Source organism: Sander vitreus, chromosome 2 (assembly GCF_031162955.1).
Source record: "Sander vitreus isolate 19-12246 chromosome 2, sanVit1, whole genome shotgun sequence".
NCBI classification, from domain to species: Eukaryota; Metazoa; Chordata; class Actinopteri; order Perciformes; family Percidae; genus Sander; species Sander vitreus.
Genome location: NC_135856.1, coordinates 5,296,724 through 5,314,356, shown reverse-complemented (window position 1 = coordinate 5,314,356; position 17,633 = coordinate 5,296,724).

The following is a 17,633-nucleotide window of genomic DNA, read 5'->3' as shown; positions in this document are numbered from 1 at the left end:
GGGGGGCTGTAAATTGGGAAGAGGACTGTGAGTTTGCAGTGTGTTTTGGGATTTTTGTCGTAATTCCAAGCCAATAAAGTGTGTTCAGTTGGGTGGAGAGGACGGCAAGGTAGTGTTATTTTTAGTGGTTCCTACCGTAATTCTAAGTCGAAAAAGTGTGTCTGTCAGTTAGGTACTTTTATGACTGTCAATATAGTCAATATGTTAGCTACTCCACTCTACTGTTGAGTAATGTCTGGCTATGTGAGACTTGCGTCTAGCAACATTATTGTGGATGCTGCAGTCTCAGCCTGGCAACCTCCGTGAACTTCGAGTCTGGGGAGGATGGGGCGGGGGGAGACGACTCTCTCCTGTATTTTGAATTTGGACTGCAGTACCTATTTTAAACACTAGCTGTCAGTATTACATATTGCACCTTTAAGTTTAGAAAAACATTGTGGTTTGGGTAAACTCAGACGTTACTTCACTTCCAGTTAAGCATGTGACACTGTACGTGACATAGCTCTGTTCGTTCCGGTTGTTCCGTAAAGTTAAAAAAAAACTCCCTGTTTGCTTTTATTTTCAAATGGGACACAAGTCCTGTTTGTTTGACCCATAAACCACCCCAACCTGCCTCCTTATGCGGAACTTGGCGCTAATATACTCTGTCACCTTACCACCTAGAGGGTGCTGCCACTATAAACATAAACATGAGTCGTAATTGCTGCTTGAACAAACGACCTATGGGAGCATTTTTCGGGGGAGGACACTCTCCAGAACAGCCAGTAGAAACGCTTTGTCTCTCTGAAATGTCCTGTGATTGACCAAAGTCTCCCGTTACACACTAGATTTTCTAAAGCTTGAAAACAGAGCCAAGAGGTGGTGCAGAAGTCTCGTTTTCTCTCAGACCACTTGAATTACAATAGCTGAAAGATTATGGAATTTTTGCCCAACGACACCAAAAATACAGCGCCTACGGGGGCACCTGGGTTGTTCACCTGGTAGAGCATGAGCCCATATATAGAGGTTTACTCCTTGACGCAGTGGCCGTGGGGTCGGCTCCGACCTGCGGCCCTTTGCTGCACGTCATTCCCCCTCTCTCTCCCCTTTTGTGTCTTCAGTTGTCCTATATAAATGAAGGCCTGAAAATGCCCAAAACATTATCTAAAAAAAAAAAAAGAATACAGTGCCTACCACAGCAAATATTTCCCAAGGTTAAAAGGAGAGTGAATATTGGACCATGCAGATAAACAGAACATGCGCACCATATCAACTTAAAAGTTGATGTACGTCGGTGTCATTCCACTGTGTCCAAAAGTAAACAATTAAGGCTTTTAATTAGGCTATTTTAGGTTAGTAGGAGTTATTTTGGCCAGGCTAAATAACTGTGGTAATAAGAAAGGTTCTTCTAAAGTACGTGTTTTTAACATTAATAGTGATGAAAAATGATATTTTTGCACAAATGAGTACTATTTTTCTGAGTGCTTTACCTGAGTGTAGAATCATTCAGCACAGATAAAGTCATCTGGACTCTAGAGGCATTGTCTGCTTCCCTTATATTTCACATTTAGCTGTTGAACTTATCATGAACAACTTACACAGACTTTCAAAAGTGGAAAAAAGCTTAATTTTCCCTGATCCATCAAACAAGGAGTGCAAAGGTCTCAGTCTCAGCATACTGCAGTGAATAACCCACTCTCCCTCCTCTGTAGGTCCTTTATCAATAGTGATGAGCAAAGGCAAACAGAGTTATTAATACATGGAGATAAAGCTGCTCCAGGGCCTGTGAGGCTCACTGTTCTGTGTTTCAGTTGTCCGTCAGTCAAATGTCCTCAGATGATGTAAAGTCTCAGACACCGCTCTGCACTGTTTTTTACCAAATTTGGAGGCCTGATCGGGACATGTTTTACAGGGAGGGGAAAGTAAAACTATCAGACCTAAACCTTTTAAGGACTTGCTAATTACCCTAATTAATTTTAATCACGCTCCTAATTAGGTTTACTCCTACGCTGCAAATTTGGATGAAACTGGCCCCAAATCGAAACTCCAGCCTCCATCCTTACAAATTACAATTGTTGGCTTATCAAAGGCATATAAAAGTAATGGTCAAGAGTTCTCCTGACGCAGGTTGCTTTGAATTATGTAATATTTGCAATGTTTTTTTTAACAGTCTTCTACAATTTAGAGAACACACTTAATTGGCAGTGTTGAGATGTTGAGATATTGAGATGCTTCACAAAAAGATTTAAAGTTGAAAAGCCAATAAACATATTGAGGGATCGGTTAGACTATTTCTTGATTTCTGGACCTTTAATGTCCAATATTAGCAAATGTAGCTTGCACAGTCACATCTGACCGTTCATTAATGCTCAAGAATGAGATGAATTTTGAGGCTCAAATTCTGATTTTGAAATATCATATTATATATTTGCTGATTTGGATCCAACCCTGAGATATTGCTGAATTGCCCAATGTGTCATTTGTCATGAAAGAAGAGATGAGGCAAAAAAATCACCAAGCATTTAAAAACCTTCCAATGCAGTGACAATGCCCATGTGGCCATTTGATCAGTAATCTGTATACCAAATAATGGGCTAACATTACATTAACATTTTTTTAGGGTAGGGCTGCAACTAACGATACAAGCCTTCCGTGATTATTTTCTCGATGAATCGATTAGTCCAAGATGACTCCTCTTAACTTAAAGACATTCAGTTGACTGTCATGGAGGAGTTAAGAAACTTGAAAAATATTCACATTTAAAAAGCTGGAATCAGAGATTAAAAAAAAAAAATTACTCAAACCGATTATCAAAATAGTTGGCGATTAATTTAATAGTTGACAATTAATTGATTAATCAATTAATATTTGCAGCTATAATTCTGAAAAAAAAATTCTCCATAATGACCAAAGACCATATAAAATCAAGCTAGTTTAGTGTGCAGTTTAAGTATCATTGTGACCAAATTAGAACTTTCATTGATCTATAGAAAGAAATGAGATTTTGACGCAATAGGCCGGATCATAAGATTTAATATTGACTAATATTACATTTGCATGTTATTCGCATGTAAATGGCATGTTAAGCTTGTTAGGTGTAAAACTAGCCTTCTTCATACTCACAAGCTTATAGGCTACTAAAACTTGCACTTGCAGTGAATTGTATTCCCAACTATCCCCAGTGCTTTGAATGCAGCCGTTGTCTCGGCCTGGGCCGCGCAACCTTACCTGTCTGTCAGGTGCTCTGCTGTCCAGCGGGTACCAAGCCTGCAGTCTCCGGGGATTCCAGACCCGCCCACCGGCTCTCCGCTGTCCCAGACCTGCTCACCTGTGTGGCGGAGGCGGCTGGAAACCAGTCAGCGGTGCTGGGAGGATTGCACGGGCGGAGAAGGAACAGCAGCGTATCCACCACCGGAGGGGAGGAAAACTCCATGTTCACATCCAGAACATCCCGACAAAAGTGATGTCCGCCGGTCAATGAATGTCACTGCGATGCCAGATGAGCGGAGTATCCGAGTATGTGTGGTGACGTTGTTCTAAAAAGGACGTCTCGGTTTGTTCGCTGGCTGCTCCTCGTCCGCCACACAGACTGGACTCTCTCTGTCTGTCTCTCACTTTCTCTCTCTCTCTCTCTCTCTCTCTCTCTCTCTCTCTCTCTCTCTCTCTCTCTCTCTCTCTCTCTCTCTCTCTCTCTCTCTCTCTCTCTCTCTCTGTCTCTCTCTCTCTCTCTCTCTCTCTCTCTCTCTCTCTCTCTCTCTCTCTCTCTCTCTCTCTCTCTCTCCTTCTCTCTCTCTGTCTCTCTCTCTCTCCCTCTCTCTCTCTCTCTCTCTCTCTCTCTCTCTCTCTCTCTCTCTCTCTCCTACTCTCTCTCTCTCTCACTTTCTCTCTCTCTCTCTCTCTCTCCTTCTCTCTCTCTCTGCCTCTCTCTCTCCCTCTCTCTCTATCTCTCTCTCTATCTCCCTCTCTCCTCTCCCTCTCTCTCTCTCCCTCTCTCTCCCTCCCTCTCTCTCTCTCTCTCTCTCTCTCTCTCTTCTCTCTCTCTCTCTCTCTCTCTCTCTCTCTCTCTCCTTCTCTCTCTCTCTCCCTCTCTCTCTCCCTCTCTCTCTATCTCTATCTCTCTCTCTCCTCTCTCTCTCTCTCTCTCTCTCTCTCTCTCTCCCTCTCTCTCTCTCTCTCTCTCTCTCTTACTCTCTCTCTCTCTCTCTCTCCTTCTCTCTCTCTCTCCCTCTCTCTCTATCTCACTCTCTCCTCTCCCTCTCTCTCTCCTCTCTCTCCCTCCCTCTCTCTCTCTCCCTTTCTCTCTCTCTCTCTCTCTCTCTCTCTCTGTCTCTCTCTCCCTCTCCCCCCCCCCTCTCTCTCTCCCTCTTTCTATCCCTCATTTCGATTCAATTCAATGGGCTTTTTTGGCATGAAAGTTTCAATTACAACGTTGCCAAAGCATCAGACAGAACACAGTAAACAGTTATACTCTATGTACATTAACACAATCATTTTACAAATCTATTTGTATGGCTAATATAAAAAACTAAAAAACATGAACATGAAACAAAAAGTAAATTCTAATAAACCTCACGTTTTCCATCTCATCTGAAAGTCTCTCCCTCACACTTCCAGCTCCTCTCATTCTTCATCTGTATTCACATCAACTAAATTCAAAGGTTGATATACTGCATGTCAGATAGGTGCCATACTTAAAATATCTTGCATGGTTTGCACTTTTGTTGATTACTACATAGATTCATATCAGCCTATATCCTATATATTAGGTTATTATTGCATTGTCATTCTGTAATGTAATTCTACTGCTGCTACTTCTGTCTATGATACCTATCACACATCTGTCTATTCTGCAGAAGGAATATCAATATAACCCATTGAATGTTGTTTTTTTTTATGGAGTTTTTGTATTATCCGAATAGAGGATCTCAGGAGAGAGGTGTGTGTATATATTCCACAGATTATAGATTGCCTCTGAGACTATTTTGTGAGTTTGGCCTTTAAAGACTTGACTTGACTTGACAAGTACCAAAGACAAATTTCTACTACAGGCCATGGTGGAAAATAAACATGTACAGTATGTACATTTTCATTCATTTTCCTTTATTTAACAAAGGTAAACATCTCATTGAAATCAATATCTCTTTTTCAAAGGAGACAGCATAAAAACCTTGTTAGAACAATAAATACAATACAAAGAACTGTCACACTCTATACAATACTCACTTAAAATGCATAAACAGAAAAACAACACAAAATTATCTGAAATGAAACAATACATTTAGATGTAAATGATCATCATATTTGGCCATGGCTGAATGTATTTACCAACAAAACATGACATAAACGGAACAATCTTCAGTGTCATTTTAATCACAGACATGTACATGCTTAATTTAGCAGACGGTCGACAGAGATCATCAGCCTCCGCTGGTGGTGCAGGTTTTGAATTATCAAGTCTATTCTGCATTTTCCTATTTTCTTTTCCCATTCACAAGAAAGAAAGGCAGGTGATTATGGAGGGCGACGGAGAAATATTAGGATCGCTTTTGAGCAACTAGGCTGAAGCTGCAGGACCAATGTCACAGGGATCTGACTTCTTTAAAAAAAAAAAAAATGAACATCAAGCTGTGATGCAGCCAAAAAACTCACCTCACAATACCGTTGACACTGCTGTGCACGCTAACATTTGAATGTGTGCATGTGTTAGCATTTCTGTGGCTTTCAGTCTTTGTGCATTGTGTGTGTGCGTGCATGTGTGTGTGTGTGTGTGTGTGTGTGTGTGTGTGTGTGTGTGTGTGTGTGCACGACAGCCTGACAACAGAGGATACCCAACTCAGCATCTTCCCACCAACAGTGCCGGCGTTTACGTCCAATAATAACACCTCGCTCCTGCTGGAAATTAAAGCCTGTAGCCATACATATACTTTCTATCTCACACACACACACACACACACAAACAAGGGATTCAAATATTGCAGAGGTACAATACCGTTTAACCTCATTTGAGGACGCAGAAAGCAACCTAGGTGTTATACTGCAGAGACTCACCGGGGTTCAGAAAACACACACACAGGCACAAGTACATACACTCACAAATGACACAGGTCATGAGGCAAGCTACAATGCAGATCTAACACAGTAAATGCTTCACATCTTAAATGGTGTTATATAGGCGGTAGGACACCGCCTGAAGGTTAACCTACCGTGTTAGGTCGGAAATGTTACTGGTTCAAATCCCTGAAGCGGAGACTATCTGGCTGTTGATGCTGATTTGCTTATCAGCCCTGTTGTTGAAGTGAGCCAGCTCCACACAGCTTGGCTTTAACCCCTATTTATGTGTAGTTTTGGCGGCTGTGGTTCAGGAGGTGGAGCGGTTGTCTATCAAACAAAAGGACGGTGGTTCGATCCCTGGCCTCCTGCAGTCCTTGGGCAAGACACTGAATTTGAATGTTCATCTGCACATTTGGCAACTTGTATGGCAGCCTTGGCCAACAGTGTATAAATATGGCGTTAATTCAATTCAATTGTATTTATAGTGTCAAATCACAACAGGAGTTATCTCAGGACACCTTAGAGAAAGAGTAGGTCTAGACCACTCTCTATAATTTACACAGACCCAACATATCCCCCCCCAAAACTTCCTTTAACCTGGCAGAAACCTCGGACAGAACCAGACTCTTGGTGGGCGGCCATCTGCCGCTGCTGATTGGGACACAGAGACTCTGATACAGATATACAGAAATATGATTCATGATAATTATAGCAGTTGGTATGATGAAGAGTGGCAAGTAACAATAAAGATAATATAACTATGACTAGAAATAATAGGTTAATGGTGGCCTGTAGTGTGTAAAAGCCTTTTCAGTGGTCATATATATATATATATATATATGTATAAATGCATTTACCTACTGTAAGCATTGTGTATGCCAGGCTGCAGAGAGTTCACTGTGTTATTTATTAGTTATGATGCTTTTAAAAACTATTACATTCTGGATTTTGACCCTTGACCCCTATGAAATCATTAAGGTCTGTGACATGGTTTGTCTTGACTTGGGTAAAAGTTGCTTTGAGCTATGTCAGACACACGCAGAATTCTAATAGAATGCTTTTTGTTTCTAGGTGAACCTAAAGTCTAAGTTTATACTATCATTTACCTTAAATGCAAGTTGTCACATCAAATATTTCTTCATTTTCAAGCAGCTCTGGTTAACCTGAAAATGAGATACATGTGCAATTCACCAATATTTAAAGTGAATAAGAGAAGTTGAGAGTCAGGTACATGCAAGTAGCATAACGCACGTCACAAGTTGCCCTTCAGCTCGGCACTTAAGGATGCACACTAATGTCTTTTGGCCAGGTTTTTGTAAAGGAAGGAATTAAGCCTATGGTGTAAAAACGAAACATAATTCAAAAGGTAACTATAACTATCTTGATTTGCATGCTATTTAGCACTGTTTATGTCTGGTTGACATTCTCCTTGTCCTCCTTGTCCTCCTTGAGTTTACTTTTTTATTTGCCGTATACTTACTTAGTGTTTTCAATTCAAAGGGGCTTTATTGGCATGAAAGTTTCAAAAACAGTGTTGTCAAATGTTGTAAGTATTCCTTGTTCTTTGAAGGAAAACTTTGCTGAAAATGGCATTACTTCTTTCTGACGAACAAACACACCCTGACTCAAATGACATGGATGTGACAATTATGTTTCAAAGGCGACGAGAGATCACCTCCCTGAAGAGACGTTTTAAGTCTTCCTGCAGGAGTCAGCGGAATCACAAAGACTGTGTAACTAAGAAGAAGAAAATGTATTATATATGCTCCCTCACTGATCAAAATGAAGACATTTTGCAGACCATGTTTCAAATATGAAACAGATTGTACAGTAAATGGCTTCTTCTGAAGGGACAAAAACAAACTCTGGTGTCTCCGACTATTATATAAGTTTCAACAGAGGGGGCAAAAGAGAGGATTGGGCTTCTATTGTGGACCTGTAAGCGGTCATTGGACCATCTGGTTTTAGGAGTCGCTTAAAACTTTGGATCACATAACATCCATTCTATAGCCTGGAAATCCAGACCCAAATCCGAAAGATTAAGGGTCTGGCAATGAGTAATGAAAATGGCCCAACTCGAGGGGCGGCATCAAGCATGCATTTGAAAATCTCACTGCACGCAATTGGATAACACTACGACCAATCACAACAATACACGGGCTGGCGTATACCCATACGCTTAGCTACCAGCAGCGCTAACTGGTAGATTAAACTTTTGCCGTATCCGGTCGGCAAAACAGCAAAAACGTCCTTCTTGCAAAGGAACGATTTGAGCGCCGTCTTCTGTTCTTCTTTTAGCTAAAAAGCCAAGTCTAACTCGTTCATTGTAGCGGCCAAAGTCGTTTGGTGTTCATCCGTAGCCATCTTGCAATGTCGCAGTGCTGTCGTCACCTCTGGCCCGCCTATATCAGATACACTGATGTGATTGGTGCAGCTCAGCTACAAGCGCATAGTTTTTTTTACTTATTTTTTTGGGGCTTTTCCCTTTATTATGTAGTGACAGTGTATAGACATGAAAGGGCTAGAGAGATGGGGGATGACACACAGCAAAGGGCAGCAGGTCAGATTCGAACTTGTGCCACTGCAGGACTCAGCCTACATGGGGCGAACGCTCTTACTGGGTGAGCTAGAAGCCTTCTTTAGCAAGTTTTGCCTTTAAGTTTTTTGAGTGTTATTTATTTATTTATTTATCAGCTCTAGCTATTCCAATAATTTAGACACAGATATGGTAATTGTAATGGTCCAAAACGAAGTGAAATTGCATTTAGTTTATTGAAAAAAGTAACATTTTCTCAGAGAAAGGACCCAAGACAAACTAGCGAAAACATTGCCTTTTAACTCCTGACCCCTTAACCTTTAACTCCTAATATTATTTTACCTTTCATATTTATTCTGTTGTTTTGATATTGTGTGTAATGTTAGGTTGGCTTTTCTCTTCCTTTTCTTTTCTTTTCTTTTCTTTTTTTTCCCAGTATTTTAGTTTCTTTCTATTTTAATTGGAGTATGCATTGGAGAGTGCCCAGATTAAGCCCCTCTGAGGCATCTCTCCATCAAATCTTTTATTGATTATGTGTATATTAATCTGTAGTATTTGTATATGTGTAAACCAATAAGCTAAAAGTCAACAGACTAACAAGTGGAGGCCACAAAGACTGGACTCATGTTGTTTCTTTGATTCATTAGAGACTCACTCATTTGTGATGCCGTTGTGCCCTCTAGTGTTACAGAGTGAGAAGGAGGCCTGTTTCATAGTAGTCTCTCTACACTCTGCTCTCATTGGGCAGATTCAGCAGAACAGAATCTGGAGATTAGATTTAATTAAAATCGCCTCGAGCCCGTCACCCGCTGAACTAAGATCTACATTCAGCAAACTGTGACAGCTTTTAATATCCAAATTACGCAGCCCACCGATCAATGCAGACGATAACTGCTGATTCGGACCAATTCAATATCCTCTCCTCCGATAGCAATCAACAACAAATGCAGCATTGTGACTGGGGCAGACAGACTTTGAAAACCACAACAATGGGATAAAGGGAGTTGTTTAAGTGCTCCCCCAAAAAAGGAGTGAGTTAGCAGCAGCAGTGTGAGTCAGGACTAAATCAGGAGAAAATCCACTGGAGTTTGCTGAAATGGTGGCTGTAAGCCAAGCAGCCTAAGTACCCACTCTGCGTGGCTGCAGCAGAGCCAGGCCTGAGTTATATGCCACTAAATCACTCTCACATCCAGCTGACTCCCCAGCTTCTAGTCTGTCATCAGTACAAGTGGGCACACACACACACACACACACACACACACACACACACACACACACACACACACACACACACACACACACACACACACACAGAGCAGCAGTTAAAGTTGTGTGTGTCTGCGTAGGTTGTAGAGGAGAAAGAGCAGTGCCCATACTTAATTAGAGGCTGGAGGGGGATAGACCTAAGTGTGTGTGTGTGTGTGTGTGTGTGTGTGTGTGTGTGTGTGTGTGTGTGTGTGTGTGTGTGTGTGTGTGTGTCTCTCATGAAGCTGAACTTTTGTCCCAGTACGTCCCTGGTGATTACTCTACATTTAAACTGTGATGTTTTGAGAGTAAAATGTGAATCTGCAAAGTAACCAGTAACATTTCTCTGTCAGGAAAATGCAGTAGTACAATGTTTTCCTCTGAAGTCGAAGTACACAGTAAGTCAGTAGTATACAGTGGGGTTGTATATTACAGTTTTTACAACTGTTTACACAGTAAATCTTTACATGTAGGCCTAACATTACTTTTGAAACCTCACTCAAATTACACACCCAATCTCCAAAACCATGAGTTATTTCTCAGACTTTCACTCAGTTATCATTTGCATGAAACACTTTTTATCAATTATCAAATAACAGTTCTCTTATATAAGACACAAAAATCTAACAAGCTCCTTCAAGGCCGTCAGATCGCCATGCCATCCCTCAGCAGCTGCCCTTTTTCTTTTTTTAACAAACATGACTTCTTTATCTCATCATCAGAGGAAATGTTGCAGCATCAGCTCTCTATCCATTAATCAATGTCCTTTACACGAGTCTAAAACCATGGTCTTCATACACACATTATTCAGAGAAGAGAGGAAACTTCCAGAGATAAGAGAAAGGTGTGTGTGTGTGTGTGTGTGTGTGTGTGTGTGTGTGTGTGTGTGTGTGTGTGTGTGTGTGTGTGTGTGTGTGTGTGTGTGTCTGGGGAAGCGCAAACACACAGTTCCCCAGGGTTCCATCTTAGGACCTCTTTTGTTTAGCTTATACATAAACGACTTGCCATCGATTTGTACAGGGTGTGAAGTTCAGATGTATGCAGATGATACTATAATATATGTCTATGCGAAAACGAAAACAGAAGCAGCTTTTAAACGCAGCAATGGCAAATGTAAGTACATGGCTTGAACATTCTCAATTTTGTCTAAATGTAAAGAAAACTGTCTGCATGTTTTTTTACAAAGACTCACTCCGCATCTGACTGTGATCACAAAGTCTATGTGTCTGGTGAGAATATTAAAGTTGTGTCTCATATCAAATATCTCGGTATCATCCTTGACTCTACCTTGTCTTTCAAAAAACAAGTGAAAAAAGTACTGTGAATAACTAAATACAATCTAGCCAATTGTAGGTATATAAGAAGCTGCCTAACAAGTTCAACAGCATTATATTTGGATACAATGATCACCCCCCATCTACTATATTGTATGACAAGCTGGACGCAAGCAAAAGATACAACCCTTAAAGGACAATTCTGGCGCAAAATGAACCTAGAGATTATTAACAGATGTGTGCCCACTCTGTCGCTCTCTGGGACATGTTTTCATGCTAATCAAATGTGTTTGTAGCTTGAAAGACGCTAGCGCGGACCACTGATTAGCTTACAACGCTAGTATTCGGGGCACAGGGAAAGTAAAAACAAATTGCTATTTATGCTATTTTATGCTACTGTTGAAGTGTGGTGATATTTTGAGCCTTTTTAGTGGTATAAATAGCAATTTGTTTTCCCTGTGCCCTGAATACTAGCGTTGTAAGCTAATCAGTGGTCCTCGCTAGCGTTTTTCAAGCTACAAGCACATTCAATTAGCATGAAAACACGTCCCAGAGAGCAACAGAGTGGGTACACACAGTGGGTTAATAACCCCTAGGTTCGTTTTGCGCCGGAATTGTCCTTTAAGCCTGATCTCTCTCTGTATAAACAGGCCCTCAAAGTGCTAGACAAGATAACACAATACTTATCACCATTGTAAAATTCTTAACAAATACAGTATGCCATGGATAGTTGGGAAAATCGAATCAAATACAATGACACCTGCCTAATGTTCAAGATCCTGAATGGCAAAGCTCCTCCACCACTCAATACTTTAAGCAAAATAATTCTAACAATAGACCCACTAGGTCTGTTCTAAGAGAGGACTGTGTAACCACTTACAGGTCCAGCTCCTTTAGTCAATCATGCTTTTCTGTTAGAGCCTCCAATAGGTGGAACACTCTACCAAATGAAACAAGAAACTGCACCACCTACCATAAATTCATACCAAGTCTCAAGGCCTGGCTCTTGGAAAGTCAAACTTGTGAACATTTTTAATCTCCTGGTAATTTTATATTATTGTTGTTATCACTGTTGACCTGCTGCTAACATGTTTAATGTTTGATGTCTTGCCCGGTGTCAAATATAGCTCGCTCTGCATTTCTTAGGTATGTATGAAAGATTAAGCTGTGTTTTAACAATTTTACCATCTTATTAACCTGTGCTGTATTAACACCTCCCTCATGAGTGATGTAGCCTATTTCATCCTTTTATTACTGCTTGTTACTGCTTTGCATGGTTGAACGGTGTAAGAAGATGTTGTGTTACTTGGCTGTGTTTTGATGCTTGCGTGGCTTCATATACTGAATGGGGATACTGTTGATGTGTAACTTTGCTAATGTCTTGCTGCTTCCTGTAGCTCTGCATGGCTTACTGAGAAAGCTTATTTGTTGCTCTAGCTGTCTGTACGGTGTCTTGTTGACTTCTGTCTGTATAGTTTAACCTGTACTAATGTCTTGCTGTTTCCTGCTGCTCTGGTCTAAAATCATCTGGCCAAACGACTACAGTTGAAAATTAGCCAGCTGGCTAACACTGACACATTTACAGAAATGTTAATTAATGTGTGTTGTCCTTTATAAAATAAAGAATAAGAATAAGAATAACAGTTGGCTGTTTATCACTAATCCACTGCAATCATATATTCTTCCTAGCTGCATATGTAAGAATACAGAGTCTGTTTTTTTAAACACTACATATCCAGCAGGGAGGCCGAGAATAAGAGACATTGGGTCCATCTGTAATTTAAATAAGTATCTTTTTTAATTTCTGTCAAGACATTAGACCAGTGTCTCTGCAGTTTATGGCATGACTAAAGGCAATGGGTTAGAATACCAATCTCTGTTTTACATTTAAGACATATTGGTGACAAAGTAGGGTTAAATGATGTCTGCGGTTGGGGAATATATGCATTCTATGTACAAGTTTAAACTGTATTGATTTGGCTCGATTACAAACCGAAAATTGACTTAGCGATATATATATATATATATATATATATATATATATATATATATATATATATATATATATATATATATATATATATACACACAACATACTAATATGAGACGATAAAGGGAACATTTGAACCCTGTCAGGATGAAAGGTTCACTTTTAACATTCAAAACTTATTTTTCTCAGTAGTAGTATTTTGACTATATGCATATTAAGTGTGTCTTTGAGCTGAAAGCTGCGCTCCTCTCTGAATAGTTACTTTAGAGTTTCCTAAATGACTCATTAAAGGAGCGCTCTAAATTAAATCATTAAAGGAGGGGACTCGCCCGAGCCGGAGACGCTTCTGCTTGAGGCTGCTGCATGTCATGATGAGTGTTGATTGGCTGATACACGTGTAACATCTACCAACCAGATAGTGTTGTGGGCGGGACATGAAGTGAGACTCAGTGGTCAGTGAAACCGGAGCAGAGGGAGAGACTCAGAGCTGTAGCCCAAACTTGTCGGGCCGATTTTTCCAACCACTAACCTTGGGCCGGGCCATGCCGGGCCGGGTCAGGCCCTTGATCAAGCGCTTGTGTTTTTTAATAATTACTTTATTAGCCTAATTGGGTGGGGAGAAAGCTATGCCTCTCCAGCTGCTCCCGTAGCTCTGGGTATGTGTCCTGCAGTGACTTGAGTGTGAGGTAAACTGTGCTAAATCGTGTCTTCCCCCATCTGTAGCACTGTCTTCGATAATTGCGCAACCAGGCCAGATTGTTTCAGATATCTCACGAGTCCTTTAGCAACAGATGTGTTCTTTCCTACATCCGGAGCGTTGTCAGCGAGCATGCAGACCGTGGCGAGCCCTATTAATTAGGTAATTGAGACAAGAAAGTCTCTTATATGGTTCCAGGGCTTTGATTATGTTGCTGTCTTGATCTGTTACCCACACAATTCGGCTGAGGGATCCAGGGTCGAGTTTATTTTTTTACGTTTCTTCATTCGGATCCATTTGTGATCCATTCCATTCTGAATAAACAAACAACGCAGTTTACATGCTTCGTCTTTGTTGCATTATTCATTAAGATAATTATAAACAGATTTCTGTAGTTCAAACAACTCGGAATTGTAGTTGAGAACGTCAGTTATAACGGCCCATGTATTACAAAAACTGTCAGTTTAAGTCGGGCTCGGGCTCATAATTCCAGTTAATGTGACGTGCACGGGCTCGGGTCGGGTTGGGCTTGATTTTTTGGGCCCGATCTAAGCTTTACTTCAGATATCAGATGTGCTCCCTCCATTTCTGTTTTTATATCTTGGATAAAGACACATTTTAACTCTCTAATCTCTCAATCTGTTATCATGGTGTCTATCATTCTGGGTTTGGTAACTGCTGCTTGTTGTTGTCGTTGGGAACTTCTTTTTGTGTTTTGATATTTACATTTTAATGTTCTTTTATACAGCACTTTGGTCAGATTAATCTGTGTTTAAATGTGCTCTAGAAATAAACTTTACTTACTGAAAGTTAACATAAGAAACATTTTACAGAACGAGAGACATTGCTAATTAATCAGAAATCACAATCAAAACAGTAAACTGGTTCGCAAATTGTATTATTTATTAATAATGTTTATTATACAGACGATAGATTATAGAGTGATATAGACCAAGATATAACAAGTTTATAACACTGAGAACCCTGCAAGATACAACTATTATAAATGCATTAAAGGCAATTCATATTCCTTCATATATAATATAAAACATCACATAATCTTTAGATTTAAACTAAAACATCAGAGACACACACACACACACACACACACACACACACACACAAACGCAGACATACACACACACACATAAAGTATAATTAACATAAAGGTAAAATGATTTGTAATAAAACATAAAAATGTTAAAAAGTGAATTCCCAACATGTTAAACTATTAAACCAATGACCCAGTGATCCCTATAATCACACGCATCCACAACAACATCAAGAAAAGATCAACTAACGCAATATATATACAATATATCATATATATATACAACATACTAATACAGATGATAAGGGAACATCTGCAGGTCAGATCTCAGGATCAAAGGTTCACTTCTAACATTCAAAACTTATTTTATATTATTATAATAATAATAATCATTGGGTATTTATTACTTTAGGTATTTATGTCTCATTTCCCATCATTTCTGTTTGTTGTTTTTGTAATCTCTCTCTCTGTCTTTTGTGTTCTAGTTGAAATGTTTTCTCCGCATGAATGTGTCCCATCCCTTGTTTTAAAGTCAGTGTATACCAGGCTGTATTAAATCCAATGATGAAATGATCATATGCATATTAAGTGTGTATGTGAGCTGAAAGCTGCGCTCCTCTCTGTGTCCTCAGGTTCACAGCGACTACAGCAACACAGAGCATCAGCAGCAGAACACTGAACACTGAGCATCGCACTTTGAAGAAGGTGGAGTAAATCCCAAAGGGCTCGTTGTACACTAACAGAGTTCTGACTGTTGACACACAGTGATAATCATCATATGGGTCTGTAATTGTACACCAGTACTCCCCTGCGTCTCCCACTGAGATATTAGAGATAACCAGGCTCCCATTATCATAGTTCCAGCTCACTCTGCTGATGCTGTGATCTGAATCTATACTAAAGATTCTTCCCTCTGTTCGGTTCGACTTGATAAACCAATCATGCACCTTGTCCTCTCTCCAATCTCTGCATCTGAGAGTGACTACTTCTCCCTCTGAGAAGAGCTTTACAGCAGGGGGGCCAAATTTGGGGCACACCACCAGCAAATAATCTTGTTCTCTCACAGAGGCTTCACAGAAGTACCAACCTGAGTGATTTAACATTAGAGATGAAAACACCAGCGAGTAGTTTTGGTTTACTGAAGGAACAGTCTGGTTTTGTTGTCCTAGGTTGGTGATCGAGAGTGTTTTGTTAATAACCTTCACCCAACGTAGGGGCTGGTCATCAGTGGGGTCAGTGCTAGTGCACTGCAACACAGCGATCTCTCCCACTGAGCCGTAGACCACCTCATAGGATACCAACTGTACAGTGTGACTGCTAACACACTGCTGTTGGTTCATCGCCAGACATCTGTACTGTGTAACGTCTATTGTGTTGTTCAATAGGCTTACACTAAGAACTGATGTGTTTGCCACCATTTGGTATCTTCCTCTAACATTGTCCATCACTGATGCCGCATTGTCCCCAGAAATTCTGCTCCATGTTTCTTGCTCATATCTAGAGACCCGTTTGAGCCACTGGACATCCAGATTATCAGCTGCTCCGTCACATGGCACTTCCACTGTTTGTCCAACTCTCGCTCCTCTAACTCTCCAAACCATTGAAGTACAAACAGTGATAGTGATGTTGTTCTCATGCGTCACGATGCCATCAGTCCAACACTCCTCTTGGTAAGGGCCGGAGTCTGAATGGGTCAGGTGGAGGATGGTGTAAGAAGAAGTATTCACCGTGCTGACAAGTCGTTGTTTCAAGGTTTCAGGTAGTGAGGAGTTGTTGGAACAGAGGTCAGACGTGTTCCACAGGACAAGCTTCTCCTCACCAATAAATCTGGAGATCAGGCAGGAGTTGGTGTTGTTGGGGAGGTTAAAGGTGTAAGAGGTCCTTTCCTTTTGGATGATGATCCATTCTTCTGCATAGATGTTGTTGATAAGAGCAAACAGCAGGAAGGAGAGCTCTGTGACTGCAGCCATTCTGCTCTGAGGTCAAAAAACATTGACACAACTCAGCTCATACGCTCTACGCCAACCCTCATCAGCAGCTGCTCTTTTTCTTTTTTTTAACAAACATGACTTCTTTATCTCATCATCAGAGGAAACTTCGCAGATTCGGATCTCTATCCATTAATCAATGTCCTTTACACAAGTCTAAAACCACACATTATTCAGAGAGGAGAGGAAACATCCTAAGAGGGGAGGGGGGTTCTGTGTGTGCGTGTGTGTGTGTCTGTGTGTGTGCGTGTGTCTCTGTGTGCGTGTATGTGTCTCTGTGTGTCACAAGTTCCTCTGGCCGCAGTAGCGTACTTTTTTAGCTCCTACTTCAGAGCAGGGTCTTTTCTCTTTTCCCTTTTCCTAGGTGTACTTGATTGGTCGAACTTATAAGTCACGCCCACTGCCAACTCAGAACTTGCAGACAAAGCAACAACGGGACATTTTTAACAATTTTCACCATCTCATTCATCAGTTTAGATTTTGAATATAGGCAGTCTTGCGAAACTTGATGCCGAATTGACAATTTGCTTCAAAGTTTTTGGCGTTGAGAACCACCATGAAGTCATACATATCACAACACGTCCATCATAAGATCAACAGGAACCTGTGGTTAACTGTCTTTTCGGAGTTAAACTCCACAAGCGTGTCCTGCGGCTCGCCGGCCGTCACACACACACGTCCACAGCGCAGCAGGCAGAGGCGGGGTCTGTTCTGAGTACAGTAAAGCCCCGTCTGTGTTGAGCAAAACATTACGTGAATCACTACGAGAATGGACGGAACGCGGAACTGTGGACTGATGTGGAGGTGCAGGCACTGCTGGCC